The following is a 26,902-nucleotide window of genomic DNA, read 5'->3' as shown; positions in this document are numbered from 1 at the left end:
CGCAATGTGGCTGACACAGATCAGAACGTTTAGCTTAACTTAAAATGTTTATCAACTATTAGGCCATTTCTTCACATTATAAGCACAGCAATGCACACAAGGTAGTAGGCTACAAGCACAACTGTTCTATTAGCAGAAAAACACCACAATCAAAAGTAACCAATAATGTGATTATGCATGTAATGCTTTTACTATAAAAAGGTGTATTTTATGGTGAAAATGATCTTTCCTAAACTTGAAAACACACACACTGCTTAAGTATGCCAGTTAGGCTCTACGCCCATTGTAAGCGGATTGATGTGCTTAATTTTGTTATTTGGCCACCTTAGTTGTGATACAAACCCTTGCAAAACATATAGGCCTATGGGCTAGGCTACATTAGGTGTGCAACTACGATTCTAAAAAGTTGTTTCTTGCCTTACGCTGGGCATCATTCACAAGTGATAATATAGAATTCACAAGTGATAGGCTAATATTGTCACCAATGACCCATCAGACTATTCTTGATTTAATATTGTATTTACATATGTGTGAAATTTGTTTTGATTTAGAATGGACCATTACTCTGTACTTGTCTCAAAACAGGAGCAGGGGAAAAAAAATTACGTAATCTATGCACTTAAATAGCGAATGGAGGACACTTTTCCCATGGTTAGTTTTCATGCCAGCCAGGTAGACTATACTCCTGTTGTAAAGAGAAGCAATGTGCTTAGTATTAGGAAAGTTAAGAAAATAAATATAGTAGGTCTAGCCTATAGAAAGCTGATGGGATCATCTTTTTAATAGAGGCTATCACTCTGTTTTCTCACACAATTGCATAGCCTATAGAAATGTAGCGCAACATGAGCTCATGGGCTCTCATGAAGTGTTTGATTAGGCTTTTCGATAACATTTGCATTGATGCCAGAATGATTAGAGGGACAATAGAGTGCTGAGTACCAGGCAGTTAGCAAGTTTGGTAGGCTACTAATGACCATCCACAGCATCAGAGCTTGGAGAAGCCTAATTAGCGTGAATAAACGGTCATGTGGAATTTGACTAACTTCATGACTAGTGAACACCGGTGTGGCGGTAAAATGGTCACCGCAACAGCCCTAGTTGCACCTTGTGCTGGGGACAATAAAAGGCCACTCTAAAATGTGCAGTTGTCACAACACAATGCCATAGATGTCATGTTTTGAGGGAGCGTGCAATTGGCATTGCTGACTGCAATAATTTCTACCAGAGCTGTTGCCAGAGAATTGAATGTTAATTCAAGCTGCCTCCAACATCGTTTTAGAGAATTTGGCAGTACGTCCAACCACCCTCACAACCGCAGACCACGTGTATGGCGTTGTGTAGGGGAGCGGTTTGCGGATGTCTACGTTGTGAACAGAGTGCCCCATGGTGGCGGTGGGGTTATGGTTTTGGCAGGCATAAGCTACGGACAACAAACTATTGCATTTTATCGATGGCAATTTGGATGCACAGAGATACCGTGATGAGATCCTGAGGCCCATTGTTGTTCCATCACGTTTCAGCATGATAATGCACGGCACCATGTCGCAAGGATCTCCACACAATTCCTGGAACCTGAAAAATGACCCAGTCCTTCCATGGCCTGAATACACACCAGACATGTCACCCGTGGAGCATGTTTGGGATGCTCTGGATCGACGTGTACGACAGCGTGTTCCAGTTCTCTCCAATATCCAGCAACTTGACACAGCCATTGAAGAGGAATGGGACAACATTCCACAATCAACAGCCGGATCAACTCGATGCTAACTTGATATACAAATATAATTTTAGTTAAAATAATATGCAAAGGAGATGTCGCATTGCATGAGGTAAATGGTCACAGCAGATACTGACTAGTTTTCTGATCCACGCCCCTGCCTCTTTTAAAAAGGTATCTGTGACCTATTCCCAGTCACCTTTTAAAAAAAAAAAAGATATCTGTGACCTATTCCCAATCATGTGAAATCCATAGATTAGGGCCTAATGAATTGACCGAGTTCCTTATATGAACTCAGTATAATATTTTTTTAATTGTTGCATGTTGAGTTCATAGTTTTTGTTCAGTATAGCAGTATAGCAAAGGATATGAACAAATGTAGACACGTCGCTACAAGACGTCGCTCTTACTTTGATCTCAAACAAGCGTGTCTACTCACGACCGCTCATTCTGTAAAAACAGTCCAGTTTAAAGTGAATGGCACAGATCCATATATGGCAATGGTCTACTTGCATTTAGGCCTACTGCAGCTCTGATTGGTTATGGCGCACCGGTCTGTGTAGAGTATGGGCCTGAGTCCTCCCTGTCAATGCAATAGAATCCTACTATGTGTTCTGCCTACAACGTCTCTTGCATAGTTCATTTTGTTTAGGTATGTTCCATTGAAAGTTGCTAATATTGTGGTGATTCGCTCACAATTCCCACAGTAAAGGGAAACATTGATAGTGTTAACAGGGAAAACTCTAGAAAGTTGAGTGAAGTTCAATCTCGTGCTGATATTTCTTGTGCACGGCAGTCCCAGGGAGCTGCTCGCAGCTTAGAGGGAACATTGGCGCCAAACAGCATTTGTGGGTCAGTGTATAATTAGATGTACCAAATGAGGCTGCACAGAGCTTAATGCGGTTTAAACTTTAAAACAATACGATTGTTGGCCAAAGAGTAGGCTATCCAAAGAGTTAAATCAAAGTAACACTGCTTATTTGATGCCTGCCTAGTTGAGCAGCGGTAACAATTCTGCTTTCAAGTAAATACCCTAAGTGTTTCGAAAATTGTGCATCATAACCATAGGAAATTGTGACACAAATGCCTTTTTTATATTAGTTTCTCTAGGCCTTTGGAGACTTAAAGGGAGATTTGTTTACCTTGACGGATAAAGTGCTGAGCCAATTCAATTCCTGAAGGAAAGCGGAAAGGAAAATAAACGCAGAGAGACAAGAAGTCTTGATAAGAACTCAAGAGGGATGTGTTCGACTTTCGCCTTTTCTTCTGTATGACGAAAGCAATACTCAATAAAGTAGCCCATGTCGAGTGCTCCATCAGCCGTGTCGGTGGTGCATTGATATTGTTACACAACGCCTAGTCATGACTGATCATTTCACAATGGGGCTGCTTGATTTCCTCCAGTGGAGCCAAAGAAAACAAGCCACAGCTCAGATCACAACCGCAGAGTGGAGATATGTTCCTACAGCACCCCGGCGTGTTCTTGGATTAGCGGCTGAGAAGGCTGGAAACTGTTCATCTAATGATTTTCCAGCTCCTAAACATACAGGCACAACGCATTTCTCTAAATCAAACATGTTTGGTTTCCAACGCCTCTCCGGCCCTCAGATGAAGAAAACTAGACTTTCTCAGCTGGATTGTGAATCAAATATGACAGTATGTGCTAGTGGCTGGGGTGGGTAGATGAGAGGAACAGGGTAGGCAGGTGAATAAGTATCACCTTTAAAAAGGTAAACTGCCTTTTAAGGAAGGCAGGCCTTCATAGTTCTGCTTAACTCTGAAGATTTTATCAAAAAGCTAACAAATCAAGTAGATCCTAAATAGCTGCGTTCACTTATAAGTCACTGATCTTCTTTGGATGGTTTGGCTTACCACGTAACAATAAAACCTAAATGTTTTTCCGTCAAATCAAGTCTAATTACAGTGCCTTCAGAAAGTATTCACACCCCTTTACTTGTTCCACATTTTGTTGTGTTACAGCCTTATCAACACTATACCCCATAATGTCAGTGGAATTTTGTTTGTAGAACATTCTCGAAATTAATTCAAATGAAAGTATGAAATGTGTCAAGTCAATAAGTATTCAACCCCTTTGTTATTGCAAGCCTAAATAAGTTCAGGAGTAAAAATGTGCTTTTCAAATCACACAATAAGTTGCATGTTCAATAATAATGGTTAACAAGATTTTTGAATGACTACCCCATCTTTATACCCCACACCATATCATGTAGTGAATTTCAAGGACAGATTCAACCACAAAGACCAGGGAAGTTTTTCAATGCCTCGCAAAGGGCACCGATTGGTAGAAAAAGCATACGCTGAATATCCCTTTAAACATGGTGAAGTTATTAATTAGGCTTTGGATGGTGTATCAATAGACACAGTCAATACAAAGTTAAAGGCGTCCTTCCTACTCAGTTGCCGGAGAAGAAGGAAATTGCTCAGGGATTTCACCAGGATTTTAAAACAGTTACAGAGTTTAATGGTTGTGATATGAGAAAACTGAGGATGGATCAACAACATTGCAGTTACTGCACAATACTAACCTAAATGACAGAGTGAAAAAAGGAAGCCTGTACAGAATAAAACATTTTCCAAACATGCTTCCTGTTTCCTCTAGGATTCTGCCTGTGCTTAGCTGTGTTCTGTTTATTTTTATCCTAAAAAAACTCCCTAGTACTTGCTGATGACAAGCATAACCATAACATGAGGCAGCCACCACCATGCTTGAAAATATAAAGAGGGGTACTCAGTGATGTGTTGAATTTGTATTATTTTTGTCAGTATTACAACAACGTACATAAGTAATACTGAAAAACTTTTTGGGGGTCCTGGGTCAGAAGTTTACATACACTAATTTGACTGTGCCTTTAAACAGGTTGGAAAATTACAGAAAATTGTGTCATGGCTTTAGAAGCTTCTGATAGGCTAATTGACATCATTTGAGTCAATTGGAGGTGTACCTGTGGACGTATTTCAAGGCCTACCTTCAAACTCAGTGCCTCTTTGCTTGACATCATGGGAAAATCAAAAGAAATCAGCCAAGACATCAGAAAAAAAAATTGTAGACCTCCACAAGTCTGGTTCATCCTTGGGAGCAATTTCCAAACGTCTGAAGGTACCACGTTCATATGTACAAACAATAGTACGCAAGTATAAACACCATGGGACCACGCAGCCGTCATACCGCTCAGGAAGGAGACACATTCTGTCTCCTCGAGATGAACGTACTTTGGTGAGGAAAGTGCAAATCAATCCCAGAAAAACAGCAAAGGACCTTGTGGAGATGCTGGAGAAAGCAGGTACAAAGTATCTATATCCACAATAAAACGAGTCCTATATTGACATAACCTGAAAGGCCACTCAGCAAGGAAGAAGCCACTGTTCCAAAACCGCAAAAAAAAGCCAGACAAGGGTTTGCAACTGCACATGGGGACAAAGATCGTACTTTTTGGAGAAATGTCCTCTGGTCTGATGAAACAAAAATAGAACTGTTTGGCCATAATGACCATTGTTATGTTTGGAGGAAAAAGTGGGAAGCTTGCAAGCCGAAGAACACCATCCCAACCGTGAAGCACGGGGGTGGCAGCATCATGTTGTGGGGGTGCTTTGCTGCAGGAGGGACTGGTGCACGTCACAAAATAGATGGCATCATGAGGAAGGGAAATTATGTGGATATATTGAAGCAACACCTCAAGACATCAGTCAGGAAGTTAAAGCTTGGTCGCAAATGGGTCTTCCAAATGGACAATGACACCAAGTATACTTCCAAAGTTGTGGAAATATGGCTTAAGGACAACAAAGTCAAGGTATTGTAGTGGCCATCATAAAGCCCTGACCCCAATCCTATAGAAAATTTGTGGGCAGAACTGAAAAAACGTGTGCGAGCAAGGTGGCCTACAAACCTGACTCAGTTACACCAGCTCTGTCAGGAGGAATGTGGAAGGCTACCCTAAAAGTTTGACCCAAGTTAAACAATTTAAAGGCAATGCTACCAAATACTAATTGAGTGCATGTAGTCTTCTGACCCACTGGGAATGTGATGAAAAAATAAAAGCTGAAATAATTCTCTACTATTATTCTGACATTTCACATTCTTAAAATAAAATAGTGGTGATCCTAACTGACCTAAAACAGGGATTTTTTACTAGGATTAAAAGGAATTGTAAAAAACTGAGTTTAAATGTATTTGGCTAAGGTGTATGTAAACTTCCGACTTCAACTGTATCTAATCAAGATAGTCTTTTATATTTCATTCATTTTCAATAAATGTTAGAATTTTTCTTCAGCTTTCACATTAGAGAGTACTTTGTGTAGATTGTTGACCAAAAATGACAATTAAATCAATTTTAAACCCAGTTTGTAACAAAATGTGGGGGAAAAAGTCAAGGGGTGCAATACTTTCTGAAGGAACTGTAAATAGGTCTTAATTACACACAGCCCAGCCCAGTATGTGTCAGAAGGGATATGAACATACGACAGCTGACAGGAAAGCTTACTTATGGGTAAAATATACACCTAGAACAATTTCATTATGAAATTACTTCAATAGTGGGTCCCATTATGACATGTTTATGGATGTGTGTACGCATATGCATTGGTCTTGGTGTACTAGCAGTGCAGTGTCTTTAAAGAAGAAAAATGCTATTTGATGTAAGACAACATATTGTGGGCTAGTAATAGATACATTTTTTACAGTATTCCTTACTCACTATGCCAATCCCAATAGATCAGGAGACTGCCATAAGATGCAATGTAGTGAGTGTGTCAGAAGCTATGGATGACAGAGGTAAACCTGCATGGGAGAGCTAAGGAGACACATCCTTCCTGCCATAGACCTGCTGACAGTTTTATTAGCCTACAGCGTCATTGTGTTTTGGTACACCAGCAGAAGTACATTCATTTCCAACGGAACCCTGCGTTTGCCTTGCAGCACTACATTGTAGTGCAGTTGCAGTGCGTTCTGTGTGGTGCATATGTTGAACTTTTGTTGCACCCTGCATGTGATCGAGGCATCACACCTACAGCATCATTCAAATCAAATGTTATTGATCACATACACATGGTTAGCAGATGTTATTGCGGGTGTAGCGAAATGCTTGTGCAAAATGGTACGCTGCATCATCTTGATATGTGTGCAACAAAAGTTCAACATTTGCCTTCTGCTACCAATTTGATGCATATGTTTGACTAATCCAACGTAGACAGGTTAGCTGACAACGTCACAAAAACAATGTGTGTGTGCTTCCATGGGGTAGAAGTCAGCCTGTTGTTGTGATTCTGTGTGTCCAGATTGCTAGCAAGACAGACAAGAAACTTTCATCTTGTTATTGATATCATGTCTTGTATTGAGGTGTTTTGACAGATTTTTCATGCCAATGCTAATCTCTAGCTAGCTAACCAACAACTGTAATGATGCATTTGAGACAAGTGCTCATTGTGCACATTTATTTGCGTTTTTAATAAACATTGGAGACGAAATATTGCTTAAGTTAACAATATCTGCTTTGACCCATAGTTGCACACTCCTGGGTTTTGTTGCTAAACCAACAGAACTCACTGCAACTGCCTCTGCAACGCAATGTTGCAAGGCAAACGAAGCGTTCCATTGGAAATGCATATACTTCTGGTGTACCAAACGCAATGACGTTGTAGGTGTGATCAATGGGTTAGAACCTGGAGAAAAATAGTTTACTGCAAGAGCCATTTCTGAGTCATTTTGACATTATGAGGAAACACCTGGTTTAGTTAGAAAAATGAGTTTACAACAGAACGGAAAATGTTGCACTCAATCAATGAATGACTGAACGCGCATACCTCGTTACCCCTGACCAAACTCCCACACACAGCCTCTGATTGTTCAATGGTTTAGCGACTAGTACAGCCAAAAAGTTCCTAATAAAAAGTACAGTTGATAGGATGTGTGTACCAAATAAAAAAACCTTCAAAACAAAAATTGGGTTAAGTGACCTTGCGGCGTACCTCCCTACCTATATCACATTCTCAAAAACTTGACTGTACTTTGTCACATGGCTTTAGCCATCATTCATTTTACTGTTCATTTTACTGTAGTCAGCTCACGTCTTTAGTTACATTTTGTCACCCCACTGTAGACAACATTTATCTTATACCAACGTTTTGAAAGGACATATTCATCTTTATCGACAACACCATTAAACTAGCAATACAAATTCAGTCATTCCCATTATTAATTGACTAGCATTGCTAGCTAAACCCAGAGACATAGAGGCTAAACCTTTCCGTTACAACCTTTAACGTGCCAAGTGACAGCATAGCTTGCTGCTAGCTAACATTGCCTGTCAAGTCCTAACCAATGTGAATTTCAGTTTTAGAAGACAGCTCGCTAACAAAAACACTCTTCTCGGCTAAACAATGGCATTTTCACATATTTACAAACAGTACTGGTATTTTATCCACTTCCTGCTTAGTTTAGTAGCTAGACTTCTTACCCCGACTCACCTCCCGCTGCCTTGTGTGTGGACGTGCTATGGATGCGCGTGCGTAAAATGTTTCATATTTCTCACGATGGCTGGACCAGAGACGAAAAAGGAAGCGAGACATCCCACTCCCTCAATTTATGTGGTTCATGTACTGTCAATGAACTAAGCAGACCAGACACAGTTGCGAATGCATTGGTACCTATGGGAAAGCCACCCTATTAAGCAGACCGGAACTGACCATTTCTTTCAATGGTAAGTGAATAAACGTTATTTATAATGAGGAATACCTGGAGAAAATCGGATTTCTCTACAATGAAAATAGACGGCTCTCAGTTAAGTAAAATATATATTTTATCCGACGTTCCTTGGACGCTTGAAAAAAACAAGTAACCCTCCCCTATACCCAAAATAATGATTCAAACATATACAGCCTAAATGCGAAATGTATAGGCATGTTGTTCGAAGTGCTGTTGTTGATGTAATGTTGAAATGCTAATCGATCCTGCCAGCCAGTCGCGCGTCACAATATATATTTTTAAATTGACTAAATAATTCATTTTCATTACTTCTTAGGCTACCTGGCATGCTCCTGGCTCATTTAGAGTTAGTATGTTGTTTAATAGCCTGTTGAAATGTTGAACGTCATTTAAAGAAGAATTACTTCTCAAGCAGAGTACATTTTTTGTCTCCTCTTGGCCGGCAATAGAAGGTTGTCGCGCAGCCTCTGAATGTCAGAGACAAACCAAATATATCCCGTATGCATCGGAGTCACGTCTTTCCCCAGCATTTTACAGCTTGTTTCTAGCATAACGCATTGCAGACTAAAGCAACGTTATACAACGCTTTATATAATCAGGTCCAATTAATTTATTTTAAAAAAATCTTACATTAACAAGGGCTTTAGCCATTTTCTTTATCAAAAGCCACACTACCTCCACATACCCCCTCAATTCGAGACCTGATTTTAACTTAACACAACAAAGCTCTTCACTGACACTGATATTTAGGGAGCGGTAACTGAATGAATTGGCTGACAAAAATCGATGGATAGTAGACTATAATTTCGTCTGTCAAACAGGTAGACCTACCGCTTATTTCTTGAATAGGAAGACATAGGCTCCAACACAAAGCCCTATTGTTGTTAGTAGCCTAAAGTCAAATTAAAATGAAGACTGTTTAAATGAATTAGGTCTTCTCGAATTAGTCTACTTTCAGCACCCACGCACTTTCCATCTCCACTGCATCCGCTTCATAGTCATGTAGGTAAATTACTCGAATATTGCTTATTGTGAGGTCAATAACTCTGATAAATAGCTTCATTTTGGGCAACGAAACATATTGTTTTCATTAAAATTTGTTATAGCAATAGCAAGGTTACCTCTGGTCCTCATTTTCATCTTCATGCGCTCCCTCTCAACCTGAACAGGACATCAGTAGGCCATTTTTTGGACAAATTTACTTTCCTGCTGAAGTGCCACCATATGCACAAAAGGGTTTACGTCAACAAGAGCAGGGCAGGCCGGGGCTCATGATTGGGAACACCTATCCATTGCAGTGTGTAACGCAGTGTAGCCTAGTTTTATATACACCATCCCAGAAGCGCCAACACTCGGGAAGGAAGTACATTTTCTTAGAAATCTAACTTTGCCCTGTGCTTCTCCGAGCATGCTCTTCGTATAGCCTAGGCATATAACCTATATTATCGGCCAGCCTTTCTCAAACGTTTTGTCCCAGGGACACCACAGAGGTGTCAAGGTGTTTTCAACAGTCAGTCTGTTGCGATATTTGGATTTTGTTGCAGCAAGAGAGGAGAAGCTGGTCTCACATAAGTAGGTAGAATGAAAGAGGATTAAGGTCTCCACTGCAATCTCGCAAAATTGCGGGTATTTTCCGCAGCTGAACAGCAAGAATGTGGACAGGCGCATCTCATTAAAACGAATGCGCAGGCCTGGTCACAGGACAGCTCCAGTAGTTTATCAGTCTCTTCAGAGCTGGTGAACGGATTACGTATCCACTGCTTCCCGGGCGTGGATCAGATTGTGAAGGGAAGTAATCCTCGAATGTGAGCAGAGTTTTGCTCAGATGTGAACCAATCAATTTTCGCATGTGATTCATGTCTACATCATCCACGTCAGAGTTTACAATAGGGGAACATATCGAAAATACCTATATCCACTCGGTCTCTCTAGATGCCCAGTTTTGTCACTTACACGTACCTGCATGAATAGGTTGAGCAGCAGTCTCGTCGGTAGGCTACAGACCGGATAAGAAAGGTCCCATCATAATAATGTCCAGCTATGTACCAGTTCAGAACACGGAATATTTCACCTGCAGTTGTATTTTGAGGCAACTCTGCAACAAAGAAATTCACATATTTTTTTCTTTATTTTTATTTCACCTTTATTTAACCAGGTAGGCAAGTTGAGAACAAGTTCTCATTTACAATTGCGACCTGGTCAAGATAAAGCAAAGCAGTTCGACAACATACAACAACACAGAGTTACACATGGAGTAAAACAAACATAGTCAATAATACAGTAGAAAAATATGTCTATATACAATGTGAGCAAATGAGGTGAGATAAGGGAGGTAAAGGCAAAAAAGGCCATGGTGGCAAAGTAAATACAATATAGCTAGTAAAACACTGGAATGGTAGATTTGTAGTAGAAGAAAGTGCAAAGTAGAAATATAAATAATGGGGTGCAAAGGAGCAAAATAAATAAATACAGTAGGGGAAAAGGTAGTTGTTTGGGCTAAATTATAGATGGGCTATGTACAGGTGCAGTGATCTGTGAGCTGCTCTGACAGCTGATACTTAAAGCTAGTGAGGGAGATAAGTGTTTCCAGTTTCAGAGGTTTTTGTAGTTCGTTCCAGTCATTGGCAGCAGAGAACTGGAAGGAGAGACGACCAAAGGAGGAATTGGCTTTGGGGGTGACCAGAGTGATATACCTGCTGGAGCGCGTGCTACAGGTGGGTGCTGCTATGGTGACCAGTGAGCGGAGATCAGGGGGGACTTTACCTAGCAGGGTCTTGTAGATGACCTGGAGCCAGTGGGTTTGGCGACGAGTATGAAGCGAAGGCCAGCCAACGAGAGCGTATGTTGCGAATATATACAAGAAGCTGGCATTTGAAATGTCAGTTCATCTAATTGGATTGCAAACCAATTTGATGTGCGGGCTTAGTCTAATTCAATATTATCTGACATATCCTGGATTTTACACGCGACAGTGTCATTGGAAAGTGGGATTTCACTGATCTTTGTAGCAGCGGTTGGGCCTAAAACCTCTCGGCAAGCATCCAAGATTGAGGGAACGACCAGCTTTTCAACTATAGTGAAAAGCGCCTGGCACATGGAAATGTTATGAGAGAGTAAGTATGAAGCCTTCCGTAAATTCTCGTATATCTGTGAAATTATTGTGCAGCATTTCTGTTTGGTTGGTCATCTCTTTTTTGTAAAAAAAAAAAATAGTCTGTTTTATCCTTGAGATGTAGATGCTTTGTTTCTAAAAGTCTGCGCATTTTTTATGGCTTCATAGCCTTATTGCTGAGGCAAGTCTGACATAGCACACAGACCGGTTTTGGTGAGCAGCTCTTATTTAAAACAAATCCAGGTAGAGAGAGAGAGCACGTGCAGGCTGCCCAGCAGAGCTAGCTAGTGTGTGTGTGTGTGTGTGTGTGTGTGTGTGTGTGTGTGTGTGTGTGTGTGTGTGTGTGTGTGTGTGTGTGTGTGTGTGTGTGTGTGTGTGTGTGTGATGTTGCAATACTTAGTCATGGCAACACCATGTGTTTACTGCTGCATGCAGTGGAAATTTTAGCATGTAAATCTTGGTGGGGCAAACTCCCCCACTACAGCCACTACACTACACAACACTAAACAATACATGAATTGCACTATAACGGTGACAAACGGTGCCCACAAACTGTTAGGGCCTACATAAAGCTGTCCCAACAGCAGTCCCAACACCTTACCACTGCTACACCTGGCTATCAGTGGAGCCTTGTCTGGCAGCGAAAGTTCATTCAGCCACATTTACTGCCTTTAAAAAAAAACATATCTGATATGGCTGACTTGCTTAAACAAATGTGGTTTCTACTGACAATTTAAATGTACAAACTATGGCAGAAGGGGACAATGGGCGGGTAAGAGGCAATTCGTAATTTCGATTAAGACATTAATGAGCGAGCTAGGACAGACGTAGTCAATACAATTTGCTCAGTAGTGTAACGACCCTGGGTTTATAAGTGCGGATATCGACTCTGCCGCACGAGAATGCTTTTACAGCACAGTCGATAGCGCGCTGGACTTCGGGCTAGAAGGTCGAGGTTTCGAGACCTGCTCCCTGCTGTTTCATTACATTGGTGTCAGAAGTGATCGGACCTTGCATCCTCGACAGTGCGTGTGCTTGGACGGTGAGCCCGTTCCTGTAAGATGTAGAGTCGTAAGCTAGCGCGAGGACGCGCTCTTTGAAAGGAGGGAGTAGGGTAATGACCCTGGGTTTATAAGCGCAGATATCGACTCTGCTGCACGAGCATGCTTTTGCGGCACAGTCAATAGCGCTCTGGACTTCAGGCTAGAAGGTCGAGGGTTTGAGACCTGCTCCCTGCTGTTTCATTACAGTACTTGTCACGGCCGTCATATAGAGGAGACCAAGGCGCAGCGTGTTGAGTGCTCATCTTTTGTAATTTTAATGAAATGAAACACTTATACAAAAAAACAAAAATGACAGCCGACAGTTCTGTCAGGTTAATACAAACTAAACCGAAAGCAACTACCCACAAACACAAAGGGAAAAACAGGCTGCCTAAGTATGGCTTCCAATCAGAGACAACGATAGACAGCTGAATCTGATTGGAAACCATACCCGGCCAAAACATAGAAAACAAAAATATAGAATGCCCACCCACCTATCACACCCTGACCTAACTAAACAGAGAAAACACAGCTCTCCTAGGTCAGAGCTTGACAGTACTTTTGAAATGTACAAAGACAGAATTCAGAACAAGGGTCATTCTTACAGTATTCTCCCTGTACACCAAGTCAGAACCGTAGGATAAATAAAGGGGGCATATAAGCAACAATGAAAGCTTGATGAATACATTTCTCTAAAACAGGCTATAGGCTAAATGTGCACCACCAAGTCAAAACAGTAGGCTAACTTATGAGGGGAAAAGGGACCAAATTATTAGGGTGAGGCACATGGGCTACTAACAGCTTACTACACAACATACACTTTGTATTACTTTCTTAGCTACAGTATACATATCTCCCTGGCATATTACATAATTTATGCAGCAGCCTACAAGTTATTTTTAGACTCACCTTGTTTTGCTGTGCTCACTTGAACAGGAAGGTGGTGCGGCGGTCCTTCGTGGCAAATTTTGTCATCAAATTCTGTCATTCTCTGGATTTATGGTTGTTTCAAGACAACTGCGAACTATGGAAAAAAAACAAGGTTGAATCATGATGTCAGTGATCTTCAGGTTGGAGCTCTAGAAAGATGCCTGAGTTCCCGACTTGGAATTCCGAGTTGGATGGCCGTTGAAAATGTATTTCTCAGTTGGAGCTAGTTTTTTCCCCAAAATTCCCAGTTTTCTTGAACTCACTGAAGTCTGAGATTTCCCAGACCCTTAAACCCAGACTTGGACCACACACCCACTCCACTGAATAGCAGGCTAGTGATTGCTTTGCAATGCTTGCAGTTAGCCACTGATTCCATCCAAACCACTCATTGTTGAATTTGCGATTTCCAACTTGTTGGGTAATGTTTATGTCCAATTGCCAATGACCACTGATATGTTTTATCTATAATTTCTCTTCATATGACAAGGATTGAAAAGGCTTTGCCAGTAGATTGTTGACTTGATTCATGATGATGCTTGCTAGCTAAGATTCTGAAAGTATGATGTTGACATGATCAGTCCAATCAAAGCTACGATACATATAACGTGATTTGACGTAATTTTATCTGTGACCAATGACCCTGAGCCTTCTTGGATGGGCACTTCTAATGTAACTCTATGGCAGCACCCAAGGGGCTTGAATTTTCGAGCTCTCCCCGTAGATTTTGTGGTGACGCAGTGTCTCCATGAGTGACAGAATACTGAGCCAATCACGGCACAACTAAAGAACATTACCAACCCCTATGCTCCGTATTTTCCGCTGGCTGCCCCACCACCACAGGAAGCACTTATCTAGGCTGAAACACCTGCATTTTGGAGCTGCCTTACTGAAGAAAGCAAAAAAGAGACCCTGTTTATATGCGGCTTTATTAACTCAATGATTTTATTTTTTTTTTTTAATTGTTTGCAAACTGATATGTGACACGTATTAATGTCAAAATAACATGCAAAACAGGAACAAAAAATCTATATATTTATTTTGCTAAACACCTGGCCTGAATGACGGGTCACTACTGGCTGCATGCATAGTTCAGTGCATTGCACAAGTAGTCCTACTGCAATTATTTATTTGACTCAATATGCTGCAGACCTAAAAAAATAAAATAATAATATTCAGGACAAATATGCTGCAATCATTTCTCCACAGACTGGTGCCGGGACCAGGGTTTGAGAAAGGCTGGTGTAGGCTATGGATAATTTTATTGAGACCACACACATATTGCCTGCCCAGCAGAGAATCAATGATGAGCGGCATCATTGTGCAGACATGAGATACTATAATAAGCAACTAATTCTCAAACCCTGAGCAATATAACATTTAATTGATTTTCAAATTACATGACCCTCCCCTGGAATAAATGTCTAAAATTCTAAACCTTCCCTGACTGAAATTGAAAAAGCATGACCCCTCCCCCATTTTCCTCCGGGTAACTATTGTGTAAATTTCGACCTCTCCCTAAACAACCTGAGTGGGGCATCTTCATTTATATGTCATCTTTGACTCTACCACCAGTGTCTTTTTCCCCAGGCTGGTCTCATGGACTATATCTAACAGTATGATATAGGAGTTGGCTTTGGGGATGACCTGTGAAATATACCTGCTGGAGCGTGTGCTACAGGTGGGTGCTGCTATGGTGACCAGTGAGCATGATCTGTTATGTTTGTTATGTTTGCAGCTGTTATGTTTGCAGCTAGCTGCAAACGAGTGGCTACTATTAGCTAACGTCTCTATCTCGAAGCAAGCACCAGCTAGCCTTGAGCTAGCCTCGAGCTAGGCCCATATACCAGCTAATTCGAGGGCTACAATACCTCCTTTTCCAATTGGCCTGGACCTTTTATTGCCAACACGGAGCCCCATCGATCCATCACAACTGGACTGCCGACGTGATCGCCCGATGTGGTCTCAACAGGCTATTCTGTTATGATGTCGTCGAAGAACCATCTACTAGCCCCGGCCCGCCAGCTTTTCTGAACGCTGGGTCCCTGCTCACCTAGCGTAGTAGTGACTACCGAACGGCACCCTGTCTCACCTATTGCTGCTCTTTTGACCCTATGATCACTCGGCTACACAGCTGATGCCCCCTGGACTGTTTCAATAACACGGTAGCTCATTTTACTTACCTGTTGGCCCCAGCCTCGAACTCAGGTCCTGTATGTACGTAACTGACCCGATCTGCCCATTCATTTCCATGTACCCGTTGTTGTTTTAGCTCTCCTGATCAACACCTGTGATTGCTTTATGCCTCTCTCTAATGTCATATGCCTTGTCTACTGCTTTCTTGGCTAGTTCTTATTATTTTATTTCACTGTAGAGCCCTCAGTCCCGCTCAACATGCATTAGATAGCTCTTTTGTCCCACCCCCCATACATGCGGAGACCTCACCTGGCTTAACTGGTGCCTCCAGAGACAAAACCTCTCTCATCATCACTCAACGCCAAGGTTTACCTCCACTGTACTCACATCCTACCATACCATTGTCTGTACATTATGCCCTGAATCTATTCTACCACGCCAAGAAATCTGCTCCTTTTATTCTCTGTTCCCAACGCACTAGACGACCAGATCTTATAGCCTTTAGCCGTACCATTATCCTACTCCTCCTCTGTTCCTCTGGTGTTATAGAGATTAACCCAGGCCCTGTAGCCCCCAGTTCCACTCCTATTTCCCAGGCGCTATCATTTGTTGACTTCTGTAACCGTAAAAGCCTTGGTTTCATGCATGTTAACATCAGAAGCCTCCTCCCTAACTTTGTTTTATTCACTGCTCAAACGCTCCCTAAAACACTTCAGCGAGCAGGCTTTTCTAATCGACCTGGCCTGTGTATCCTGGAAGGATATTGACCTCATTCCGTCAGTAGAGAATGCCTGGTTATTCTTTAAAAGTGCTTTCCTTACCATCTTAAATAAGCATGCCCCATTCAAAAAATGTAGAACCAAGAACAGATATAGCCCTTGGTTCACTCCAGACCTGACTGCCCATGACCAGCACAAAAACATCCTGTGGCGTACTGCATTAGCATTGAATAGCCCCCGCGATATGCAACCTTTCAGGGAAGTTAGGCTAGCTTTTTCAAACAGAAATTTGCATCCTGTAGCACAAACTCCAAAAAGTTCTGGGACACTGAAGTCCATGGAGAATAAGAGCACTTCCTCCCAGCTGCCCACTGCACTGAGGCTAGGAAACACTGTCACCACCGATAAATCTACGATAATTGAGAATTTCAATAAGCATTTTTCTACGGCTGGCCATGCTTTCCACCTGGCTAACCCTACCCCGGTCAACAGCTCTGCACACCCCACAGCAACTTGCCCAAGCCTCCCCATTTCTCCTTCACCCAAATCCAGATAGCTGATGTTCTGAAAGAGCTGCAAAATCTGGACCCCTACAAATAAGCAGGGCTACACAATCTGGACCCTCTCTTTCTAAAATTAACCGCCGCAATTGTTGCAACCCCTATTACTAGCCTGTTTAACTTCTCTTTCGTATCGTCTGAGATCCCTAAAGATTGGAAAGCTGCTGCGGTCATCCCCCTCTTCAAAGTGGGAGACACTCTAGACCCAAGCTGCTATAGACCTATATCTATCCTACCCTGCCGTTCTAAAGTCTTCGAAAGCCAAGTTAACAAACAGATCACCGACCATTTCGAATCCCACCATACCTTGTCCGCTATGCAGTCTAGTTTCCGAGCTGGTCATGGGTGCACCTCAGCCACACTCAAGGTCCTAAACCATATCATAACCGCCATCGATAAGTGACAATACTGTGCAGCCTTCTTCATCGACCTGGCCAAGGCTTTTGACTCTGTCAATCACTGCATTCTTATCGACAGACTCAACAGCCTTGGTTTCTCAAATGACTGCCTCGCCTGGTTCACCAACAACTTCTCAGATAGAGTTCAGTGTGTCAAATCGGAGGGCCTGTTGTCCGGACCTCTGGCAGTCTCTATGGGGGTGCCACAGGGTTCAATTCTCAGGCCTACTCTTTTCTCTGTATACATCAATGATGTCGCTCTTGCTTCTGGTGATTCTCTGATCCACCTCTACGCAGACGATACCATTCGGTATTATTCTGGCCCTTCTTTGGACACTGTGTTAACAAACCTCCAGACGAGCTTCAATGCCATACAACACTCCTTCCGTGGCCTCCAACTGCTCTTAAATGCAAGTAAAACTAAATGCATGCTCTTCAACCGATCGCTGCCCGCACCTGCCCGCCCGTCTAGCATCACTACTCTGGACAGTTCTGACTTTGAATATTCGGACAACTACAGATACCTAGGTGTTTGGTTAGACTCTCCTTCCAGACTCACATTAAGCATCTCCAGTCCAAAATTAAATCTAGAATCGGCATCCTATTTCGCAACAAAGCATCCTTCACTCATGCTGCCAAACATACCCTCGTAAAACTGACTATCCTACCGATCCTTGACTTCGGCGATGTAATTTACAAAATAGCCTCCAACACTCTACTCAGCAAATTGGATGTAGTCTATCACAGTGCCATCCGTTTTGTCACCAAAGCCCCATATACTACCCACCACTGCGACCTGTATGCTCGCGTTGGCTGGCCCTCGCTTCATATTCGTCGCCAAACCAACTGGCTTCAGGTCATCTATAAGTCTTTGCTAGGTAAAGCCCCGCCTTATCTCAGCTCACTGGTCACCATAGCAGCACCCACCTGTAGCACTCGCTCCAGCAGGTATATTTCACTGGTCATCCCCAAAGTCAACTCCTCATTTGGCCGCCTTTCATTCCAGTTCTCTGCTGCCAATGACTGGAACGAATTGCAAAAAAAAATCACTGAAGCTGGAGTCTTATATCTTCCTCACAAAGTTTAAGCATCAGCTGTTAGAGCAGCTTACCGATCATTGCACCTGTACACAGCCTTTCTGTAAATAGCCCACCCAACTACCCCATCCCCATATCCCCAAGTATCTCTACTTGCACATTGATCTTATGCACATCTATCACTCCAGTGTTAATGCTAAATTGTAATTATTTCGCCACTATGGCCTATTTATTGCCCTACCTCCCTAATCTTACTACACTTGCACACACTGTATATAGATTTTTCTATTGTGTTATTGACTGTACGTTTGTTTATCATATGTGTAACTCTGTGTTGTTTGTGTCGCACTGCTTTGCTTTATCTTGGTTAGGTCACAGTTGTAAATGATAACTTGTTCTCAACTGGCCTACCTGGATAAATAAAGGTGAAATATATTTTTTTGCATGGTTACATAGGATAGAAGGTTATTTAAAGGGACATTTCATCCTGTCTCTGCCGCTGCGTATTGTCATTACTACACTGAACAAAAATATAAATGCAACATGCAAAAAAAGGTAGGTGCGTGGATCAGAAAACCGGTCAGTATCTGGTGGGACCACCATTTGCCTCATGCAGCGCGACATCTCCTTTGCATATTGATTGTGGCCTGTGGAATGTTGTCCCACTCCTCTTCAATGGCTGTGCAAAGTAGCTGGGAACTGGAACAAGCTGTCGTACAAGTCAATCCAGAGCATCCCAAATGCGCTCCATTGGTGACATGTCTGATAAGCATGCAGGCCATAGAAGAACTGGGACATTTTCAGCTTCCAGGAATTGTGTTCAGATCCTTGCGACATGGGGCAGTGCATTATCATGCTGAAACATGAGGTGATGGCGGTGGATAAATAGCACAACAATGGGCCTCAGGATCTCATCACGGTATCTCTGTGCATTCAAATTGCCATCGATAAAATGCAATTGTGTTCATTGTCCGTAGCTTATTCGTGAAGAGCACACTTCTCCAGCATGCCAGTGGCAATCGAAGGTGAGCATTTGCCCACTGAAGTCAGTTACGACGCCTAACAGCAGTCAAGTCAAGACCCTAGAAAGGATGACGAGCCCACAGATGAGCTTCCCTGAGACGGTTTCTGACAGTCCATTGCAGAAATTCTTTGGTTGTGCAAACCTACAGTTTCATCAGCTGTCTGGGTGGCTGGTCTCAGAGGATCCCGCAGGTAAAAAAGCCGGATGTGGAGGTCCTGGGATAGCGTGGTTACACGTGGTCTGCGGTTGTGAGGCCAGTTGGATGTTTTTTTGTTCAGTATACAGTACCAGTCAAAAGTTTGGACACACCTATGCATTCAAGGGTTTTTCTTTATTTTTTACCATTTTCTACATTGTAGAATAATAGTGAAGACATCAAAACTATGAAATAGCATATATGGAATTATGTAGTAACCAAAAAAGTGTGAAACAAATCAAAATATATTATAGATTCTTTAAAGTAGCCACCCTTTGCCTTGATGACAGATTTGCACACTCTTGGCATTCTTTCGACCAGCTTCACGAGGTAGTCACCTGGAATGCTTTTCCAACAGTCTTGAATGAGTTCCCACATATACTGAGCACTTGTTGGCTGCTTTTCCTTCAGTATGTGGTCCAACTCATCACAAAGCCTCTCAATTGGGTTGAGGTCGGGTGATTGTGGAGGCCAGGTCATCTGATACAGCACTCCATCACTCTCCTTATTGGTCAAACAGCCCTTACACAGCCTGGAGGTGTGTTTTGGGTCACTGTCATGTTGAAAAACAAATGATAGTCCCACTAAGCGAAAACCATATTGGATGGCATATCGCTGCAGAATGCTGTGGTAGCCATGCTGGTTATATCACCAGCAAAGCAGCATCACACCTTCTCCTCCATGCTTCACGAGAACCATACATGCAGAGATCATCTGTTCACGTACTCTGCGTCTCACAAATACACAGCGGTTGGAACCAAACAACATTTTGTACTCATTAGACCAAAGGACAGATTTCCACCATTGTGTCCATTGCTCATGTTTCTTGGCCCAAGCAAGTCTCTTCTTCTTATTGGTGTCCTTTAATAGTGTTTTCTTTGCAGCAATTCTACCTGAAGAATCTGATTCACGCAGTCTCCTCTGAACAATTGATGTTGAGATGCGTCTGTTACTTGAACTCCATGAAGCATTTATTTGGGCTGCAATCTGAGGTGCAATTAATTGCAAATTTCATCGTAGCGCTTGATGGTTTTTACGACTGCACTTAAAGAAACTTTCAAAGTTCTTGACATTTTCCGCATTGACTGACCTTCATGTCTTAAAGTATGATGGACTGTTGTTTCTCTTTGCTTATTTGAGCTGTTCTTGCCCTAAATGGACTTGGTATTTTACCAAATAGGGCTATCTTCTGTATACCACCCCTACCTTGTCACAACACAACTTACTGGCTCAAACGCATTAAGGAAAGAATTCCACAAATTCACTTTTAACATGGCACACCTGTTAATTGAAATGCATTCCAGGTGACTGGGTATCTAGTTTGAAGAATCTCAAATATAAAAAGTGTAACACTTTTTTTGGTTACTATATGATTCCATATGTCTTATTTCATAGTTTTGATGTCTTCACTATTATTCTACATTGTAGAAAATAGTAAAATAAAGAAAAACCCTTGAATGAGTAGCTGTGTCAAAACTTTTAACTGATACTGTATATTAACAACATTACATTTTTGTCGTAAACATCAAAATGATACACACCACAAGCTAGAACGTGCGCATTTGAATTTCAATGGTAGCATCAGGAAGTTTCATCTTCCTGTGTATTCGTCTGCTCACTGTGAACCACAAAGTCCGGCATTGATAGTGAATTCAGATATCGGCCACTAGGTAGATGGGGCGTGCCCACAAACGTTGATTTAAATGGTGTTGTTTACTACGAACGAACAACACACAGAAATCTCAGAACTTCTTTAGAAATCTCAGAACTTCCCCAACAAGTTGGGGTTCTGTGCCTGGCTGTGCTAATTACAAACAAGCCCAAAAAGGAGTTATCTTTCACCGTTGTACCTACCGGAGATTGACCCTAATGCTGCCAGTGGCTTGAGGCTATCAAGAATGATGCTTATGGTGACCAAAGATTATCAGGTTTTTTTAGGCTGAACTGATAGGGAATCCATTTTGACGTCAGCTGAGAAGTGATGCAATACTATTAATTTTTTCAGAATATTCTCGATTAGCGGTAACCTATCATTAGCTAGTTTGCTTAGCCAGCAGATCCGACCCGCTTGCTTACTGCTGTACTAGGATCAGACAGGCTTCCTGTGTAGATAAAGACACAGCGGAGCCATCGCGAGATGTGTCTCGGAAAATTACCTCGTTCCAGGAATGAGAAATTTGTTGTACTCCGAATTGTCCTATTACTGTTACACCGAGAAGATTGAACGACTGCAAGTCTTTTGAGCGTGGTATGTTTGTCGGTGGCAGTCGTGCTGGATCCAGTATCATAGAAATGGCTACACTCCTGGGTCTTTCACACATGACAGTGTCTAGGGTTTACCAAGAATGGTGCGAAAAACAAAAAACATCCAGTCAGCAGCAGTCCTGTGGGCGAAAACAGCTTGTTGATGAGAGAGGTTGAAGGAGAAGGGCAAGAATTGTGCAAGCTAACAGGAGGGCCACAAACAGACAAATAATTGCGCAGTACAACAGTGATGTGCAGAATGGAATCTCGGAACGTACAACTTGCCAATCCTTGTCACGGATGGGCTATTGCAGCAGACGACCACAACGCGTTCCACTCTTATCAGCTAAAAACAAAAAGAAACAGCTCCAGTGGGCATGCGATCACTAACACTGGACAATTGAGGAGTGGAAAAACATCACCTGGAACATGACAGTGAGTTCAGTTTACTTGAGTGGCCTGCACAGTCCCCAGACCTCAACCCAATAGAGCATCTTTGGGATGAAATGGAACGGGCTGTTCATGGCATGAATGTACCGCCATCCAATCGGCAGCAACTGCGTGATACCATTGCGTCAGCATTGACCAACATCCCTGTGGAACATTTCCGACACCGTGTAGAATGCCCCGAAGAATTCAGGCTGTTCTAGAGGCAAAGGGGGGTCCGACCCGGGACTAGATGGATGTAGCTAACTCACTCTTTGTGTGTTGATAGCAATGAGTATTGTGTAGAAATAGTCTATGGTTGGTTAGTTGTTCTCAGCTAGCTAGAAATCTTTCTGCAAATTTAGTGACGCTAGCTAGCTGACAGCAAGCTGACAATATTGAAATTACCATATTAGGTGTGCTAATCTAGCCAGTCTAATAGATATCAATACAATTAGTGGAGTGGTTCAATTGTGTATTGTTGTGTATTTTGTTGTAGGTGGTATAGAATCTGATTTCACAGGCATGTGCTTCCAACCCCTAGCTCTGCACAAGGTGAAGCTCATATTTACAAGCGGAAGGCTAAGATAGCTCAATTAACAGTAAGCATGGCTTAAACAAGAATTTGGTAGTGTTTTTATGGGTTTGTGTTTGCGTTAGGTGTTATAGGTGGTTAGAGGTAGCCTAAGGACCACCTTTCAGACCATGTCATCAATTTAGTCTACCCCTTGTCTCTTACCTAGCTAGCTACATAGCCGTCTTTGTATCATAGTTAATTGTGTAGTTTAGAGTAATTATCGAGGTTAGCTAGCCAGCCAGCTGTTTTCGTCCTCCTAACTTAGTCAACACTGCTAGCTAGCCAACTAGCCAACTTCTACCGACTAGCAGCACTGTAGAAACTATTACATTACAACGGAACGACTTGATTAGTGTAGTGTTAGCTAGCTACATAGTTGTCGTTGCTGTCTTTGTATTTAAGATAATTGTGTAGTTTAGAGTAATTATCGAGGTTAGCTAGCCAGCCGCGACGCGACGCCGTTGTCCAGACTCCAGACTTAGTCAACACACCTAGTCATCATCAAACCCACTGCTAGCTAGCCAACCTTTACTGACTAGCAGCACTGTAGAAACTAATACATTACAACGGAACGATTTGACTAGTGCAGTGTTAGCTAGCTACATAGTTGTCTTTGTCATAGTTTGATAATTGTGTAGTTTAGAGTAATTATCGAGGTTAGCTAGCCAGCTATTTTCGTCCCCCGCGACGCCATTTTTCCAAACCTAGCCAACTATTACCGACGAGCAGCATTGTAGAAACTAAATACATTACAAAGGAACGTCTTGATTAGCGCTATGTTAGCTAGCTACATAGTTGCTTTTGTATCATGATAAGGTGTAGTACTGAAACTATCGAGGTTACCTAGCCAGCTACACGTTCAAACAAAGTCAACAACGCAGCCACTACTAGCTAGCCTACTTCACCAGCCAGCTGTACTGTATCATCTTCGTCATTTTAGTCAATAAGATTTTTGCAACATAAGCTTAACTTTCTGAACATTCGAGACGTGTAGTCCACTTGTCATTCCAATCTCCTTTGCATTAGCGTAGCCTCTTCTGTAGCCTGTCAACTATGTGTCTGTCTATCCCTGTTCTCTCCCCTCTGCACAGGCCACACAAACGCTTCACACCGCGTGGCCGCTGCCACTCTAACCTGGTGGTCCCAGCGTGCACGACCCACGTGGAGTTCCAGGTCTCCGGCAGCCTCTGGAACTGCCGGTCTGCGGCCAACAAGGCAGAGTTCATCTCAGCCTATGCTACTCTCCAGTCCCTCGACTTCTTGGCACTGACAGAAACATGGATTACCACAGATAACACTGCTACTCATACTGCTCTCTCCTCGTCTGCCCAACGGGTTCTCGCATACCCCGAGATCATCTGGCCAGCGGGGTGGTGGCACTGGAATCCTCAACTCTCCCAAGTGGACATTCTCTCTTTCTCCCCTGACCCATCTGTCTATCTCCTCATTTGAATTCCATGCTGTCACAGTTACCAGCCCTTTCAAGCTTAACATCCTTATCATTTATCGCCCTCCAGGTTCCCTTGGAGAGTTCATCAATGAGCTTGACGTCTTGATAAGTTCCTTTCCTGAGGATGGCTCACCTCTCACAGTTCTGGGTGACTTTAACCTCCCCACGTCTACCTTTGACTCATTCCTCTCTGCCTCCTTCTTTCCACTCCTCTCCTCTTTTGACCTCGCCCTCTCACCTTCCCCCCCTACTCACAAGGCAGGCAATACGCTTGACCTCATCTTTACTAAATGCTGTTCGTCCACTAATCTCATTGCAACTCCCCTCCAAGTCTCCGACCACTGCCTTGTATCCTTTTCCCTCTCGCTCTCATCCCACACTTCTCACTCTGCCCCTACTCGGATGGTATTGCGCCGTCCCAACCTTCGCTCTCTCTCTCCCGCTACTCTCTCCTTTTCCATCCTATCATCTCTTCCCTCTGCTGAAACCTTCTCCAACCTATCCCCTGATTCTGCCTCCTCAACCCTCCTCTCCTCCCTTTCTGCATCCTTTGATTCTCTATGTCCCCTATCCTCCAGGCCGGCTCGGTCCTCCCCTCCTGCTCCGTGGCTCGACGACTCATTGCGAGCTCACAGAACAGGGCTCCGGGCAGCCGAGCGGAAATGGAGGAAAACTCGCCTCCCTGCGGACCTGGCATCCTTTCACTCCCTCCTCTCTACATTTTCCTCTTCTGTCTCTGCTGCTAAAGCCACTTTCTACCACTCTAAATTCCAAGCATCTGCCTCTAACCCTAGGAAGCTCTTTGCCACCTTCTCCTCCCTCCTGAATCCTCCTCCCCCTCCCCCCTCCTCCTCTCTGCGGATGACTTCGTTAACCATTTTGAAAAGAAGGTCGACGACATCCGATCCTCGTTTGCTAAGTCAAACGACACCGCTAGTCCTGCTCACACTGCCCTACCCTGTGCTTTGTCCTCTTTCTCCCCTCTCTCTCCAGATGAAATCTCGCGTCTTGTGACGGCCGGCCGCCCAACAACCTGCCCGCTTGACCCTATCCCCTCCTCTCTTCTCCAGACCATTTCCGGAGACCTTCTCCCTTACCTCACCTCGCTCATCAACTCATCCTTGACCGCTGGCTACGTCCCTTCCGTCTTCAAGAGAGCGAGAGTTGCACCCCTTCTGAAAAAACCTACACTCGATCCCTCAGATGTCAACAACTACAGACCAGTATCCCTTCTTTCTTTTCTCTCCAAAACTCTTGAACGTGCCGTCCTTGGCCAGCTCTCCTGCTATCTCTCTCAGAATGACCTTCTTGATCCAAATCAGTCAGGTTTCAAGACTGGTCATTCAACTGAGACTGCTCTTCTCTGTGTCACGGAGGCTCTCCGCACTGCTAAAGCTAACTCTCTCTCCTCTGCTCTCATCCTCCTAGACCTATCTGCTGCCTTTGATACTGTGAACCATCAGATCCTCCTCTCCACCCTCTCCGAGTTGGGCATCTCCGGCGCGGCCCACGCTTGGATTGCGTCCTACCTGACAGGTCGCTCCTACCAGGTGGCGTGGCGAGAATCTGTCTCCGCACCATGTGCTCTCACCACTGGTGTCCCCCAGGGCTCTGTTCTAGGCCCTCTCCTATTCTCGCTATACACCAAGTCACTTGGCTCTGTCATATCCTCACATGGTCTCTCCTATCATTGCTATGCAGACGACACACAATTCATCTTCTCCCTTCTGATAACCAGGTGGCGAATCGCATCTCTGCATGTCTGGCAGACATATCAGTGTGGATGACGGATCACCACCTCAAGCTGAACCTCGGCAAGACGGAGCTGCTCTTCCTCCCGGGGAAGGACTGCCCGTTCCATGATCTCGCCATCATGGTTGACAACTCCATTGTGTCCTCCTCCCAGAGTGCTAAGAACCTTGGCGTGACCCTGGACAACACCCTGTCGTTCTCTACTAACATCAAGGCGGTGACCCGATCCTGTAGGTTCATGCTCTACAACATTCGCAGAGTACGACCCTGCCTCACAAAGGAAGCGGCGCAGGTCCTAATCCAGGCACTTGTCATCTCCCGTCTGGATTACTGCAACTCGCTGTTGGCTGGGCTCCCTGCCTGTGCCATTAAACCCCTACAACTCATCCAGAACGCCGCAGCCCGTCTGGTGTTCAACCTTCCCAAGTTCTCTCACGTCACCCCGCTCCTCCGCTCTCTCCACTGGCTTCCAGTTGAAGCTCGCATCCGCTACAAGACCATGGTGCTTGCCTACGGAGCTGTCAGGGGATTGGCACCTCCGTACCTTCAGGCTCTGATCAGGCCCTACACCCAAACAAGGGCACTGCGCTCATCCACCTCTGGCCTGCTCACCTCCCTACCTCTGAGGAAGCACAGTTCCCGCTCAGCCCAGTCAAAACTGTTCGCTGCTCTGGCACCCCAATGGTGGAACAAGCTCCCTCACGACGCCAGGACAGTGGAGTCAATCACCACCTTCCGGAGACACCTGAAACCCCACCTCTTTAAGGAATACCTAGAATAGGATAAAGTAATCCTTCTAACCCCCCCCCCCCCCCCCTAAAGATTTAGATGCACTATTGTAAAGTGGTTGTTCCACTGGATATCAT

General features: G+C 43.5%; 1 protein-coding gene across 4 annotated transcripts in view; it reads right to left on the bottom strand.

Moving 5' to 3' along the window:
- The window catches only part of LOC106590174 (anion exchange protein 2), an 83,251-nt gene extending 74,955 nt beyond the window's left edge, over window positions 1-8,296 (bottom strand). For 2 of the 4 annotated variants that reach the window (XM_045710525.2, XM_014180867.3), the window contains exon 1: window positions 8,188-8,278. The gene's annotated coding sequence lies outside the window, so the exon portion shown is untranslated. Of the gene's footprint in view, window positions 1-8,187 lie in introns of all 4 variants that reach the window. The other 2 variants (XM_014180865.3, XM_014180866.3) reach the window with 2 other exon arrangements.
- Window positions 8,297-26,902: the final 18,606 nt, after the last annotated feature.

This window comes from Salmo salar, chromosome 29 (genome assembly GCF_965601325.2).
Source record: "Salmo salar chromosome 29, fSalSal1, whole genome shotgun sequence".
Taxonomy (NCBI): Eukaryota; Metazoa; Chordata; class Actinopteri; order Salmoniformes; family Salmonidae; genus Salmo; species Salmo salar.
Note: the sequence above shows the minus strand (reverse complement) of the source record. Positions and strands in the feature narration are given on the sequence as shown.